Source organism: Rhamphochromis sp. 'chilingali' (genome assembly GCF_963969265.1).
Source record: "Rhamphochromis sp. 'chilingali' genome assembly, chromosome: 7".
In the NCBI taxonomy this organism is placed as follows: domain Eukaryota; kingdom Metazoa; phylum Chordata; class Actinopteri; order Cichliformes; family Cichlidae; genus Rhamphochromis; species Rhamphochromis sp. 'chilingali'.
In genome coordinates, this window is record NC_137934.1 from 7,805,451 (window position 1) to 7,819,896 (window position 14,446).

General features: G+C 39.4%; 1 protein-coding gene across 3 annotated transcripts in view; it reads left to right on the forward strand.

Annotated features, from left to right (window-relative positions):
• The window catches only part of mdfic (MyoD family inhibitor domain containing), a 53,492-nt gene that overhangs the window by 12,980 nt on the left and 26,066 nt on the right, over positions 1-14,446 (forward strand). For all 3 annotated transcript variants that reach the window (XM_080887716.1, XM_080887713.1, XM_080887715.1), the window contains exon 2: positions 13,558-13,784. The gene's annotated coding sequence lies outside the window, so the exon portion shown is untranslated. The remainder of the gene's footprint in view (positions 1-13,557; positions 13,785-14,446) is intronic.

The following is a 14,446-nucleotide window of genomic DNA, read 5'->3' on the forward strand; positions in this document are numbered from 1 at the left end:
CTAAGAATTGAGCTGGGAGACACTTAAAAGAAGTGGAGAATCTATCGGTTTTGTGAGGAAAGAAAAGATGAGAGGTAAGTGTGTTAAGATAAGATTTAATTTTGAACTTTATTTATCCCGAGAGAAATTCTTTTGTCACGAGCATGCTCACAGCAGCAAGGTGAAAAGAAGAAAAAAGAGTACACAAGAATAGAATAAAATAGAATGCAATACACTAAAGTAGAATACAGTACAATAAAATAAAAATATAATACAATAAATAAAATAATAACATACCTATCAGTAAAGTGCAATACTTGTGCAAAATGAATACAAAAAAAAGATTTAAAAAGAAAGTAGTGTAGCAGCATATACTGTGAGAAATAGACAAACATACAATCAATAACTAACAGATGACTAATAATATTGCACAAAGAGTATAAAACAAAGTTACATTAATATTAATCCTAAAGGTAATCTACAGAGCGAGGAGGAGTTGTACAGTCTTATTGCCACAGGAAGGAAGGATTTCCTGTGCCGGTCAGTTCTGCATTTTGGGGCGATGAATCTTTTGCTGCGTGTGCTCTGATGGAGGCATGCATGGGGTGAGAAGAGTTATTCATGATACTGAGAAGCTTTTGTAGCATTCTCCTCTCAGACAACTTCACCAGGTTCTCCAGTCCTACACCCAGGACAGAACCAGCCTTTTTAACCAGCTTGTTCAGCGTGTTGGCATCAGACTATTAGGCTAAAAATCCGTCATCAGTATTATATAAATCACGAGATTAAAACACACTTACCTGGCATGTTTTGGTTTCCGTTTTCATTTTTCCTATTTCCTTTGTGTTTTGTGTGCTTTTGCAGCTTATTGCTGGTGTTTTCTTAAGCTGCAGTCCATTTGGCCTCTCAGGGCCACCGTAGTTATGTGATGTAAATTACAGCACTGTTGACAAGAGAACTTTGGTTTGTATCCTATTTACTTTCTGTTCCTGTTTTCTTTAAGTTTCTGTTTTCTTTCTGTTTCTGTCTACTCTCACTTTTACTCTGTTCATATTTAGCTGCCAGACCCACTTGTTTAGAATTAGGGAAAGGTTGTGGTTTGGGTTCAAAACCAGCCCTTCACAACATTTATCCTGTGCTTCAAAATGATGCCTAAGGATAGCCAGTGCATCTCATCAATATAAGATAAGTTGGGAGTAAGAACACGCTCCGCTGTGAGGCTTTTTTCTTTTCATTTTACAATCTGTGCCTTCCCTTCTTTTGAAAATTAAATATAATTTTGGAGTTACAGAGCCTATAAATGGAGTCGTGGAATGAATAAGTAAGCCAGCATAAAAGTGGGTAGGTATATTACACCTTCAGTATTACTTAAAATTTGTGAATCTCCATCTTGAGCTTCACTGAGGGGAGAACAATAACAAATTCTTTGCAATTTATCTGTGAGTCTATCTTTGAAGAAAGTTTTCCCATCACTCCCCATGGTGAAGCTCACAGTAAAGTGGCTTGGCTACAAATTGGATTTTGAAATACTAAAATAACAATCTTGTCTTCGTGATATCAACATGACAGTACTTTCTGTACCTCTTAACAGAGCTGTGGACCTGCAGCTCCATCTGTTTCATCCTTGCCTCTTTCCAGTCAAAGCAGCCTATGCATCTGCTTTGCTTTGTTGTATTGCTGATAGAGTTCCTAATACCCTTTAACAATAGGCTATAATTGTGATATTTTCATAGCCCCCCAAAAGCCAAATGGAAGTCTGAAGGTGATTGCTTTCATTGTTCTCTTTTTTGGTGCCACTGAAGACTCTAAGAAAAGAAAGACTAACTTACTCAATTTAAATATATTTATAAGCAAGCTCTAAACAGAACAATATGCTCCTCTAACTACTGCTTCCAACTGCTATTTTTTGTTGTGCGTTATGGCGTTATGGTGGCTTCTCAGTGTCCTTTGTTCATGCATATGTATCTTTACACAGACTGTATGTAAAAGATGAGCATACCCAGAGGGTCGTCACCTGTTGGATTGTGAAATTTCATTTTGAAGCCTTCATTGGAGCATTTTCACCATGTTTATCTTGCCATTTTGAAACCAGATATGATGAAAGAGAGGTCCATCTCACTAAGAAATGGAGTAACACTTCTCCTTTTTTAAATGTAATCTTCATCTTTCAGCTGACCTCTTTAGGGGCTCAATATATCCGCTATCCCTCCTCTGCACATGTCTGGGCCATCACAGCCTTACCTCTCTTCAACTCCAAACCACTCAATCTGAGCTGTTCCTCGGATTTGCTCGCTGGTCCATCCCGGTCACTCCCAATAAACATCTTCATTCAGTTCTTCTTCTTGTAACCATCCTTTTTGCTCTCTCTCCTTCTGTCACAAATCACCCCTGACAATCATCTCCACCCACTGCACTCACTTCTTCATCTCTTGAGCCTTATCCGTTTATTTGAAAGGGTGACCTGAGGTATTTAAACTCTTCTTCGTGTAATCCTATGGGGACCATTATTTATAAAATTAATATTAGAGTCTATAAACTCATTGGTAGTGTTTAATGAGGCCGTGAATAACAGGAGCTGAAAGCTTGTTTTCCCATATACCAAGTGCATTATTTTTGCAACTAAAACAATCGCTCTCTGTTGTCTGTTAGCCCGTTCTTACTCCCGAGGCGAAGTATAGTGACGACTTGTCAAGTCCCAAGGCGTTCCTGAGGTGACCTTCCGCGTTCTTATGCTACGCACCAGGTTATGAATGAAATCCAGTAGAATGACTCTCCTGAGGTAATACACATTCCAGCCACGTATTCTAGCCCTAACCCTAACCTTAGCACTAACCTTAACCAGCACTTTAATGACGTTAGATAGTTTTTTCCAAAGCGATTTAAGTAAAACAAACTTACAAGTGTAGATTCATTCCAAATGGTTCTCATGTTTCCTCATTTTTTTCAATCGTAATATATTTTCAATCTCGTGTTGGGTACCCGGAAGCGTAAAATGTTACGCTTTGGGAGTGAGAACGTGTTGGAAAGAATGGCATTGGCCTATTTTTTCCAGAAGCTGTGGAAGTTTGCTGGTTAACAACAATGTGGTTATCCAACATTTTTTAGCAAACTGCTAAATGATCTGATTCTTTAGTTATGTGGTTCACACTTGAATTTGAGCATTTTGGTAAAATATTGTATTGCACTAACTACAGTCTTGATTTAAGCATCCATTTAAGAATAGAGGTTGTCAAGAACCGGAACCTCTCAGCTATACTTGATTTTTTTTAAATGCACTTAATCCAAGATGGAAGACTTTTGTGCCACTCATTCTGACATCCATTGCAGATAACACATCCTCTATGTAGCAACCACAATTTAACTTGAGCACAGTTGCTTTGATTGAAATAACCACGTGTGTATAAAACTCAAAATGCCCATTTATGTATGACACACTGTCACTGGAAGTGAGAGTTTAACGAACTTGAGCCGTAAGCAAAACTAAAGCTAAATCAGCCATAGCAGCATAATTCAAGTAACACTTAAGTATAAATCACCAGATATAATAGCATGGTTAGCCAGGCCAGATGGCTACCACATGTCTGTCTGAGGACTCTTTGAGGTTAGTCTGAGGTCAAAGAGCAGACCTGTGATCCTCACGCAACTTCACTAACTCACTCTTTCCCCTCCTTTATTGTTCAGTTTCTTTCAATGCCGCCACTTTCTTTCACACACTTTTCCTCTCTTTCTTTCCTTTTGTCTCCACATTAAAGTTAAATATCCCTCAGCAACAGATTGGAGGAAATGGAGGCACAGCAAGTGTTTTACATTCTATTGCCCGCTTTACTGTTGTATTTCAGTGTGTTTTTTTTTTTCTTTCTCCCAATGATTTTGGGCATGTTTGAAGCATTTTGAAGCCATATCACAGATGACATGTTTTGTGAATATTTTCATACAGTTTCCTTTTGTAATGCAAATGGCCGTGACTCTGTCAATAAGTGAAAAGGCAGACGCATGCTGAATGGATAGCCTGAAACTTTGGTGGTGCGGAGTTTTGACTGCTGTGAGCGATTGTAATGTTAACTGCTTGTGATGGGGGGTTGTTTAACGGCTTCACTGACTCGACTCAACCACACTCACACGATTTACAAACAGACACACGCACACACATCTTGTGGGTTCTCACGCTTGTGCTTCAGTGCTTCCCATCACAATTCAACCCCTAACATGCACACACACACACACACAAAACTCAGTGGGCTTCTAGGCCTCCCCATAGCCCAAAGAACCTGCAGCACATCTGTCTACACTGCATCTCCTCCTCCTCCTCTTTCTACTTCTGGTCCTGCTCCGCTCCTCTAACCATGGCCAGGTGTTTGCCCATAACCACACAGCTCTTCATCTCCAGGCCGTCAGACCGACGCTGATGTAATTGCTCTCTCCGCTGATCCATGAAAACAGAGAGAAAAGGCGAGGAAGAAAAGGGGAAAAGAAGAGAAAGACAGAAAGAGGGCTAGGTTTATATGACATGCAGGGAGGTGTGGGTGGCGAGGAAGAATGTGTGACTATTTTATAGAGGGTGGAGTGTGGATCTCTCTGCGTGTGTTTATGAGAAGGTCAGGGATAAGTTGGTTGAAATGTGTGCAGAGGCAGTAATGATTTTTGTTTGCGTGCGTGTGTGTGTGCGCATCGAAACATGTTTCCAGGTGTGTTCAGAGCCGTCTGCACGCATGTCTCGCCCAAAAGCGACTCCACTGTTTCCACATGTGCGTGTGTGTGTTTTTAGTGATTATGTTGTGATGTCCGTGTCAATTAATATATTCATGATATTTATATATTTAAATATATTTATAAGAGGTTAAATCCACAAGGGGAGGTGGCTTCTATTTTCCTAATGACATGCAAATGAGGTATAATTTTGCGTCGAGCTCAAGCCCATTCCACTGAGGTCTGCGGTGTTATGGGAATTATCAGTCTCTATAAGTGTCTAAAGAAAGGCTGCCATGTTGGTGGCAGTCAGGACTTAGAGTTGGTCCTCTTCAAAAGAAGAAAAACAAAGGACAAATTCCTGTTTAGGCACTCTTGTGTCATTAGATTTTAAATGAATGTAAAAGGAGTTTTAACAGTCTGGATTTAATGCAGTCAGTAATCATGAACTACAAGTGTGCCAGGCAATATAGCTAACAAATTATTCATGTGTATTTGGACTGATTGTATATCATAGAAAAGCTCCAGGGCTCAAAGTGATTCACTCCAACAAAATTATATAAAGACTAAAATAAAGTGATGAGATTGGATTTAAATTTCAATCTGCTACTTATCTAATATTATACATATACATCCATTACTGTGTCTCATTGACGCTGTCTTCGGCAAACTAACTAATTCATCATGCATATCCTATTTATTCCATCATGAAACAAACAACAGCATTAATTTAATAGCCAAAGATTGCAACACTTAGCGGAGATCCCCTGGAGTTTTGAATGAATTCTTGTATTAGATTAATGTTTCCTCCCCATGTGGCTAACCTGTGGCACACGCTACTGTATCAAATTAGAGAATCAGAGGGGAGAAAGCCTCCCGCTGATAAAGATCTAATTATAGCAAACACAATAAACAGCATGATTGTTTTTAATGCGTGCTACACAGATCGTGGAGCTTTATAGAGTGTGAAAGCACTGTGCACTGTAATATTTTATTTTGCGGATGATTAAATTACGACTTCCTTTGTGTTGTCATTTTTCTCACTTTTTTTTCAATTGTCGACTTACAAATTACTGGACATGTGAGCATATTTAAAGCTAAAATATCCAGGCTCATAGATATTTTGAGAACAACGCAATATAGTAGATCCTGCTGATAATGAATAAAACGGCGATTTGCTTTCTTGATAAACATAAGTTAAAATATATTCCTAAGCTTTTACCCAAAATATGCTAAAAACTGTAATATAATAGAGTAGACACTGGTGATACTGAATATATGCTCATTTGTTTTAAGAGTTAAACCAAAATATTTTCCCCAGGTTTTTACCCGAAATACGCTAGAAGTGACAATAAATGGGCAATGAGCAGCTAAGCTAAGCTAGCACTGAGAAAGGGGGAAATGAAGTTATTCTTCCCAAAGGTAACGAAATAGCATCTATCAAGTTAGCAATAAAAATTAGCAAATATGAGTGCTAGTGTCTGTATATTAATTATGATGTTTAAACCATGCAATATTTAGCTTTGCTCGAAGAATAAAAACAGAACCAACAGCTAGCTTTTTTCAATTTAAGATTACAAGCTGGCTTCTGAAGTTCCGCTTTCACATCTCGAGTTCAGCGTTCTATCTTTACGATCTTGGTTGTAATAAAAACTGATAGCTTACTAGCCATTGAGCATGTAGTTTCATACAATAGAAACAAACTTAATTTACAAAAAAGAAAAAAGAAAAAAATTAATTCCAAGTGGTACTCAAGGTCAAGGGCTCTTTTGTCATTTTAGGGAAAATAACCTGTGATTCATAATATTATATTAACATAATATTAACATAATATTTGAAAAGTTTAAATGGTGAAAAGAAAAGAAACAATTTTTATTTCTCACATGGTTCAGTTATTTTTTTCCTATCTGGGACTTGGATGTCATTTGTTAAACTGTTGGCAGATTCCTCAGCTCTTTATTCCCATAAACACGGAGCAAAACCGATGCCAATTCAGCATAAGAAAATATTTATCTTGCAATAAATTGATTCTTCGCGTTAATTCATGTGTTCACTGTTGAAGTGCGCCTATTATTTAAGGCCGACTCTTTTTGTATGTCTAACTTTAACTGTCATTACTATCGTTGCGGTCTGGTTGATTGGTTGATTCATCATTTACAGTGTACGCTCTCTCCAAATCTCTTCCTCTCCAGCGATGCTGACATTTGGAGAATTCTTGATTAACATAATTAGACAACTTTGATGGGAGATTTGCAAAATCCCCCCTTTTCTCCCATCCTGACTTGTTTCCATGCAAGCTGTGCAATCTTCACATTAATGCTGGGAGTCCATGGATTAGTTGTGACATTTATAAGGGCATATTTAACCGCGAGATAGGCTACAGAAAAATATCCTCCCCGTGGAAAGACTAAATATGTCAGTGTTTACTGTATGGACTCCACTTTTTCTGCTCCCCCCCCCCCGTAACCGTGTCTATATAAAGCAGAAGCTGAAGAAAGAGAGTATTAAAAGAGCCAGACAGAAAAATAAAGAGACATAGATAGACTCTAGCATCCTGTTATTTCTCTACGAAGGAGACCAAGGAGAGCTCAAGCAGTTTATTGATTTTCAGAACTGCTCTGCTCTCATTGTTATCCCATGGTGCTGAGCACTGTTCATTGGACACACGCAGCACCTCAGGCTGTGATCCCTGTCTGAGAAACCCCAGATCTCACAACAGGCCCTTCCCACAACACACAACCCAACATCCCATTCATACCCATTCATGTATACATCTCAATAGCTTCCACTGGGGGAGTAGCAGGCAACCATAGAGGCATAGAGGCACAATCTCACATCTTTTGAAGTCTATTGTGTATGTGCAGTAGAAGATGGGGAATATACTCCTTTTTTCCAGATGAGAGAATTAAGACTAGGATTCCACTGTGTCATGTCGAGCAGGGTTTGTTGTGGCTTGGTGGGAGGCGACAGTTCGGATCAACAAGGCAAGCTCATTTATTTCAGTTTTCTGGAGTGACAGTGCTTATTCCCGCCACAGCTGTTGCACAGGTCAGTTTATATAAGCAGTCACTCTACAGTTTTGGATGTTTACCCATCATGGATCAGCTCATGCAAACAGGATCAAACAATCAAAGCTGCCTCACACATCCCTGTCCCATCCTGCTTCACATGCATTCATCAAGACAAGGAAAAATCTGTGCTTTTATACTGTCCACTACCCTCTCATTCAGACTGGGTCGTTGTGAAATTATGTCATGGCTGCTGCTCACCTTTAGCTTTGGTTTGTCTTTAATTATTGTCAGGGAGGAACACACAGCCCAGCTCATCAACTGGATAAATATTTGACCGCTATTCCATAAATTGGCATAGGGGTTTTTGTTTTAACGACGCATTCTGTCCGAGCCAGACATCATGCACCGAGCGATGCACAGTGAATTGGCTCTCTGCAGGTGACCGCAGCTTTTCTCGGCATGACGTAAATTAAAACTCACATTTCTGTTCAGAAAATGAGAGATTTCATACACTTCCCAAATTTGTCTTATTTAATTATAACCTATGTCAAAGCATAATTTAGGAAGCTTAGGCAGGGCATCGAATTAATCAAGAAATAGGTATGTTTGTGGACTGTGAAGGAGGGTTCAGGGAAGTGTCTCTCTGTGTGTGTGTCTGTGCGTGTGACAGTCAGTGAGTTCTGAATGTTGGAGAATATTTGTGCTTTGTTTGTGTATTCTTTTGAATGCGTGTGTTTGCGGGTGGCTGCGCGTGCCTCTGGGTAAAATCTGATCTGCTTCAACCCAGGGGGGTTTTACTAACAGGACTCAGGGGCATGTGCTGGCATCATGTTGGAAACCTCAAAGCAGGACACACAGGCTATGAGGCGTCATGCCTTTACAAATAAGGATCCCACTGTGATTTTAGCCAGTGTCGCTTTAGCTTGGCTTATGGTTTATGCTAATAGCTTCTGTAAAGGATCATAGAAATCCAAACAGTCTGACATTTTTTTGATTATCATTCCACATTGAGCAACAAAGGCAGCAAAGGACAAAGAAGACACAAAACTTTCAGGAGTAGAAATCTAACGTGTGGGTAATTGATTCATTCATTTAGGTAAATTTGGGTGAGAACTACAAAAACAAAAAAGTATGAAACATAATGAGTTTCATTAATGCTGCAGTCACATAGAAAACAGTGGATGGAAACCTCAACATGACCAAAACTACTGAAATCATATTCAACGAACCTGCATTCTCATTGCCTTTGAGATTCGTGCTACTGTCGTCAGCGTGACTTTGTTGCCTCAAGGGCGATAAAATGGCATTAACATTGAATCAGTTTGCTATCAGTTTGGAATTGAATGGGGGTTGCTGTGTATATGCAAAAAAAAAAAATCACATTAACTACTTACATTCAGAGTCCAGCCAGAATCTTACAGATCTGAGAAAAAAAAAACCCATCACAAAGTTGCTTCAGGACAGCAGTTTAACTGCAAACTGACGTGATTGCAACATGTTGGCAATTTGTAAGCATTTATAAATTAAATTGCAGTTTGAAAAATTGAAAACATCAGACCGCCAGTGTCTGGGTAGAGATCTTCTCCCACAAGGCAACCTCTGTAACTGCCTTGCCACTGAAAGTGGTTACCCGGAAATTGAGGGTGTCGTACACTCAACCTCTGGGGAACCAGTTGGACACCACAACTACTTGTAATCAGTCTCCAACAGCAAATGCTATGCAATCCCTGGAATATGACCCATTTTTCCTGCTTGCACTGTCCCAGTGTCACTCTCATATGACTGAGCTATAAAGCTAAGCTGCACTTTCTCATTGAGTTGAAGTATTGTGTGCACTTTCTGCAAAATCTGAGTGATCTCTGGTCATATAAGTAACTATCTCTGTGAACCTTAGTGGCATGTACATAATGTAAAGTAGATGTTAGAACTGTCAGTGTAAAAGTATTAAAATGAAAATGTGACTAACAAGATGGGCTTATTGTGCCGGAAAACATGGGAGGGTAGAGTGTGCGAGTTTATGTTCCTCATATCAAGTGGTCTGCATTAAAACCTAAATAATAAACCAGTTTCCACCTTTCTCCAGTTTCCACATATCATCAAAATATCAGCATATGACAAGCCAATGAGCCTGAATGATGGGTCAAACACAGCTGCTGTCTCAGTGGCTTTGGATGATTGTCAATAAATTTCAATTAATTACAGATGGGCGTCAGCTTTGATCTCATATTCTTCAACAGGCGAAGTCATTTTGAATGCTCTCGAAAGCTGCAATGCAGGCACATGTGGATTCTGCATTGCCTGGCCCAAGCCATTGTGATAACCCGCCGAGTGGGCTCCTTGGTTCTTAATGTCATTTTTAATCGTCAATCACCTGTTATTCTCTGCCTTTATCCAAGCAGTACATATTTATGAACTCTGGTCCTTTTGTGTGAACATTTGCAACTGATTACGTGTGGTTTCACACTCCAGACTTGGATTCCAGATGTGCATCTATATAAGCAGAAAGTCAGTCTCTATTCCACTCCTAGAGTTTTAAGTAATTAAATAAAAATAGGTAGTTTATTAGCATCAAAATCCTAATCAGTTGCTGCAACAGGGTTCATTCTAATCATGAAGAAAAGTTTCTTTAATGAGTCCATCAATTTATGTCCATTCGTGTTCATTTCCCATCCAGACAGATTAATTCCATGCCAAATACAAAGTCTCTCTTTTTTGACAGTTGGACCAATAAAAGGTTGAATGTTTTGATCAGACAGCCTCAAACAATCTTTTGCTTGGAGAAAAAAAAGAAGAAAAAAGGACTTACCATAATACTATTAATCATGTGAGGGTGTCAAGGTTCAGCTGGTGTCACGGTCAGCTTCAAAGAGCTTTCCTTATTAAGTTCTACTCATTCTGCATGGACTTCTGTGTAAAATCTTTGAAGATTTGTTCAGGTACAGGTGCCTGTTCTTGCTGTTCAAAATGACAGCTCAACTCTTTCGCCTGGCCATTAAAGTCAATGCAGAGAGCAATGTGGGCCAATTTTTGCATTTCTATTACAACTGCAGGGTGCTAAGAAATAAGCTCATTAGGGCTAATTACAGATATTCTGTCCTAAAGCTATCTCTCATTGTCAGCTCAGTTTCTGAAAGAGTTGTACAAAAGTTTCCTCGAAAAACAAATGAGATTAGCAAGCTCATGATAAGAGTGGAGACTCACAGTTAATCATACAGATCACCTAACTATATACTTGGAATGCTAAAGCTTTGCAGTCCCATTATGAATATTTTCAAAGCTGCATTGAGCATTCGGGGAAAATGAAATCCTTTACATATATAAAAGTTTAAATCAAACAATCACAACAAAAAGGTTGTTTATTAGTGATATATATGTGTATATATATGGAGGAAGGTGCTAGTTAGCTTAGAAACCTCTAGGATTAAATTAAGTTTAGGAAGAGGTTCCAGAAATCTGCAGAGCCTTGTTTTGAAACTCAGTTAACACTACTGGAATCTTATGTTAAAACACCTTACTACTAATAACATGCCTACTGTACTGGGGTGATCTTTTTTATTACTTACTGTGTACTGGGCTCATGGCAGAAATCACAGGTAAGGATAATCCAGTTTATTATAGGACTGTTTTTTGCTAGCCAAAATTAGCACATCGTGGTGAATTTTGGATATGGCTAGCTAACTAAGCTAGCTAGCATGACGATTGGTCAACTTTTTCACGGTGGGCGGCAAATGACATCTGTCGAAATACCAAACTCTAATTCGTCAGTCAGCTGTTGCAAGCATGACATTAACTATGGCCATTTTTCTTTCATACAGAGCTAGCCAGACTCTGTTTGTATGAACGAATTCTTGGAAATCAGATCAATGCTCAGCAAATATTTGTGCTGAAGTCAAAGGGTCTAAAATTAAATATCAATGTTTATGAAACCAAAAATATAAAATAATTAAAAAAAAACTATACACACCATCACATAACAGTGTATTAAAGAGTTCCATCCATTTTCCTCCACTTATCTAATCCAGGTTCGTGAGGACAAGGAGTACATCCTGGACAGGTCACCAGTCTGTCACAGAGCCAACATACAACTATTCACACCTATGGCCATTTTATGATCACCAATTATTGGTGGATTTGAACCAGGACCCTACAGCTGTAAAGTGATAATGCTGACCATTGTACCACCATGCTGACCTGAAGGTTTTTAATCTTTGGTTTTTGTACAGATTACAGAAATGAGATACAACAACATGTCAGATACGTGTTTAAAATGCTGGAGAATGTATTTTATTACCTTTTGCAGATAATTAAGCTCACTGTTTGATCTTTGTTTTTTATTTTACACTAACTGGTAGATGACTCCAACCAAAAAACGAATGTGTATTTCTTTTTTCTTTTTTTAGAAGGAAAAAGAAAATTGATTTATTATACATAAATTATATATGTAATTATATTAAAGACACATAGAGGGTGTGCAGTGTGGAAGATGAAATACATGGTAGCCTGGAGTTGCAGTATTTGTTTGGGGCTGGGCTCCCTCCTTACTCGGCAAAGGAGGATTAGACTTGTCGGCAGCGTGTGCACCGACTGAGCCGGCGCTTCTCTTCGCCACTACACACTCTAGCAATCAGGCAAGCTGCCAAACAAACAGATGAAGTCAACAGAGAGATGCTTCCTTGTGTCTTCTGAGATGTGACTGCAACAGATGCAATGCTGACACCAGCGCTTGACACACTGTGACAACCCACTGTGTCTACACAGCCAGCTCCACTTTGACTTATTTTGAAAAAAAAAAAAAAAAGGAGGCAGGGAGGGAGTGGGGAATGACACTGTGCACATGATCACACACAAGATAATGTTTGTCAGCAGCAACAGCAGTGTCACTATGTAAGAGAGACAAAGACTGACAACAGGGGTTGATTTCACGGTGCACTTACGTTGCATGTACAGTCTTCAAAAGATTACCATACGTCGAGGAGGGACCCTTCAAGTATAGGCTTTAATCTGTTTGTGTTTTATCCAGAAGCTGAACTGTGACCATTACACACTACCGAGGCCAAATTCATATTATTTAAATGAAAATTTAACTTTTTTCCCCCCTTTCAACTGTATCTCTACATTTGGCACCCAGTCAGGCAGGCTGAAAGCACTGCATGCTGGTTAATGGAGTTGTTGGCTTTGAGCAGCTCTAGAGGATGGAGTGAGGGAGTATCTGTATCCAGGTAATTACAGTCTAAGGGGGCACAGAGGTCCTCTGTGATTACACATCAGGCCTGTAATGGATTCAACACTTATAGACATAGAGAGAGGGAGGGAGCGAGACAGAGACACACATTCCTTACCTTCCTATCGTGAAGGCAAGGGACGGGCGGGTGAGAGCTGGCAAGGTGGGGCGGGGTAGGTAGGTATATCTGCAAGATGGATTACGTGGGGTTTGCCGAGTTCAACATTGACACAGATTCATCGTAAATCATTATGCTGGGGACCCTGAGTGATTTCTGCATTAGGAGCAGAAAATGGAGTTCATCCAGTCAATGAGGGAGGGCATATTTCACATCAATCACCTCCACACTCTCATGTTACCAAGGCTTAAATCTCACTTATATTGTTACCAATAGGGTTCAATGGCTATGATGGCAATCAGCAAGAATCTGCACTAACAATACCCTGCTGACTATAGAGAGGACACAGCACAGGACTCTGCTCCCATTTATGTGAAGAAAATTATATTTGAATTGAAATGGAGAAAGATAAAAGATAAAGTTGGAGCTAAAAAGGTTGTTGCGATTATTATTCTGTTGCATATTTACAGTTTTCAACTTTTGACACATGTTGTCCATCTTTGTGGTTGATTTACCACAGCTATTTTGTCTATTTTCTTTAGGTATGCAAATGGGAGTTTAATACTGAGGCTGACAGAGATCCAACCCACAATCTCATACAGGTACTTGGATAAAATAAAATATTGAATGGCAAGAACAACTGGAAAGCTTGACGACAGTGACTTGAAGGACAATCTGGCAACCGAATGAGCAATGGGAGGAATGACTTGCAATGTTTGCCACACAAAACATAGACAGGAAGTACTAAAACAAATTGGGAAACATGAAGGTAAGTAAGAAAGGCTGTGTGCCAGTACCTGTACAGAAAAAAAACACCATCCCATTACATCATAATTGAAAAGGCAGATGACAGAAAACACCACAGTGCCTTGCCAGGTTTGGTCACATTTTGAGTTATAAGCTACAGATGCTCCAAGAGGGTCAAATTTCAAGTAAAATGTCAATGGTGGAGTAGTTGGTACTCTTGCCTTACAGCAAGATGGTTCAAATCCACTAACCAGCTGGGGCTTTTCTGTGTGGAATTTTCATGTTCTCCCTGTCTGCATAGATCCTTTCTGGGTACTCTTGCTTCCTGCCACAATGGGGCTAGATTAATTGGGGGTTATAAATTGGTCATAGGTGCAGGTGACCTATATACTTTCTAGTTTTTCAACAATCCTGACTCTTCTTTTACCCAAATTTCTTTTCATGCGGTGCAAATGTTTTGAGTGGGTGGAAGGTCTTATCTTGGTGAAATATGCAAGGCCTGACCTTGAAAAAGATGTGATCTGGATGGGAGCTGTGAGGTAGTGTAGACCAAGTGGCAAGGAAGGTGATAAGTAGACAGCAACGGCATCAGTTTCTTTTAAGTGTACTTTATTTCTGGCATCTCCATCATACCATTTTAAAGCCTGGTAGGTAAAATCTCACTTGCTGTATACAGGACTTTAC